Source organism: Frankliniella occidentalis, unplaced genomic scaffold (assembly GCF_000697945.3).
Source record: "Frankliniella occidentalis isolate FOCC.00 unplaced genomic scaffold, Focc_3.1 Scaffold42, whole genome shotgun sequence".
Lineage (NCBI taxonomy): Eukaryota > Metazoa > Arthropoda > Insecta > Thysanoptera > Thripidae > Frankliniella > Frankliniella occidentalis.
The window spans coordinates 661,154-663,361 of record NW_026267172.1 but is presented as its reverse complement, the minus strand read 5'-3'; the positions used below and the strand labels follow the sequence as shown (position 1 = coordinate 663,361).

The 2,208-nt window shown below is 53.3% G+C and overlaps 1 protein-coding gene across 6 annotated transcripts in view; it reads left to right on the top strand.

Moving 5' to 3' along the window:
• The window catches only part of LOC113214240 (nephrin), a 152,110-nt gene that overhangs the window by 135,567 nt on the left and 14,335 nt on the right, over positions 1-2,208 (top strand). The gene's annotated exons all lie outside the window — the stretch shown is intronic.

The following is a 2,208-nucleotide window of genomic DNA, read 5'->3' as shown; positions in this document are numbered from 1 at the left end:
CCCCGCCACGCCCCGCCACGCCCCACCACGCCCCGCCACGCCCCACCCCGCACGGCCTGCCGGCGCACTTTCTTGCTCACATCACTCGCCCCGCCCGTGCGACCCTGCAAACTCCTTCCCCATCCCCGGCCCCTCTGTGCCCTTCTGCTGCCAAAGCCCCTTCTCTCACTTACCCACACATGCTCACACTGCAATACATCGCGGGATATTTTGCTGAAATTTTCCGGAAATGGTCGCAAGAGTCCCTTCAACTGTCTGAATAATGTCATTTTGGTGTATGAAAAAATCTACAGAAAAAAATCAGAAGAGTTGCTAGTGAAAATCAGACCTAGCTTCGTCACTGTTCTTTTCATTGGATCGGATCTTATGAGTGTTTTAATTCATGTTTAAATTCGATTTCCCTACTCTTTTTTAAATGAGAAAAATAATGACTAGGTGCGAGGATTTAACGAAGCAAATCGTGTTAAATTAATTGGCACACCCTGAGCAACAGCAGCCCCTCTGCGCCCAGCCCTATAATCCCGCGTGGGCTTAATCCCCGCCGTATTCATAGGGTCCGGCACCGCATTGTGTGCGAATCAGATGTAAGAGGATTCCTCTCCGATCACCGCTCTGCCTCAAGCCACCGCCGACCCTTTGTAGCCTGCATGCAACCCGTTGGTTACACTTACACAATGAGTGGGAAAATGTCAATTTTGTACACCTGACATATTGCTTAGTCGCGTTCTTGTACAAATTTCAACCAGATGCAAAGAATTGTTTCTTTAAAGTTGCAATTTTTGCCTTATTGCTTATTGGGGGCAAATGCCTCTCGCTTTGGGCATGGGGCCTTAGTCGAGTAACCAATACACATCCGATTTAGGCATGCACAAGACAACAATTGTCTTAGCCAAGTGAGCAAAACTCTGCCCTTCCTATTTGAGTGTGCATGGAGCTTGCGCAGCAGCAGCGGTCGCTGGTGGAAGTGGACGGGGGAGGAAAGAGAGTGATATAAATAAACAAACGCAAACGTCTTTGCCTCACGGTGGAAGCAATCCCCCTACGCTGCTACCCCCACCCCGTCCTTCCTCCTCCCTGACCCGGGGAATTATTCGGAAGGTGATAAAACATTGCGCGTGCGCGGCGTGCACGGCCGGCGAGGAGGGAGACTGCGGCCCCAGCTGCTGCTGCTGCTGCTGCTACACCTCCTGCTGCTGCCTCAACCCGAATGAAACCGGAAATAAAATCGGGCTGTAACTCTCGGTCGCTTCTCGGCCACCACGCCCCCGCCCGGACCTGCTTTACCACCGCACTCCCTGCTTCTCCCGCGCGCTGCTCCGAGAACTTGGGAGTGTGGACTCCAATGCAGTGTAGCCGACTCCAGGTGACTCGCACTCGCACCCGCCGCCGCTGCGCTGGGCGATGCGGGTAGCTTGTCGGGTGACTGCCGGGGAGGGTTGACGCCACGAGGTGAGGGGAAACGAGAACAGGGGGTTGAGGGAGAAATAACGTAGCTGATTGAAGGAGGCCTTGGTAGGAAGGGGGGGGGGGCTGGTGGACATTTTAAGCGAGTAACCAACCCGTCCCTGCTGGCGCCCGCGAACCAGTTTCTCGGTATTTCCCCTTTTCTTGTATTTTCTTTCTCTCTTCATTTTCCCTTCCGGGCATATTCTCTTTTCCCCGCACACGGCGGTGGCGGCGGCAGCGTTCGCCCCAGACAGTATTGCCCCCCCCCCTTCCTTTACTACCCCTCTGCCCCCTCCCCCATCGTGTCCCCGTCTGCTGCCCCGCAAGTTCCACCCTCTACCCACCCCTTTTTTCCCACCTCGATCAGACTATCTGCTTAAGCCTTCCCGATCCCCCACCCCCTGATCATACTGTTAGGGGGCCGTGCTAGAGTCACGTTATCCTGGAATAGTTTTTGCTATAAAGTAGTATTCAATATATCTCCAACAGCCTTTCCACCCACTTTCATCGACGTATTATTCTTTCAAATAAAAAAATAAAATCGCTCCTATACAAAAGGAGCAGGGGGAGAAAAGTAGAAAAATTCTGCTTTGCTGTGACAGAAGCTCGCGCCCCCGTTCAGGCACGGTGCCGTAGCGGCACCCCAAAGATAAATATTGCCAACCTATTTTCCCGATGAGGAAAAACGTCGAGGGGAAAACAAACACAATGCCACACTTGGCTCATGCCACTGAATCCGAGGCGGGATGTGGTTGGTGGTGG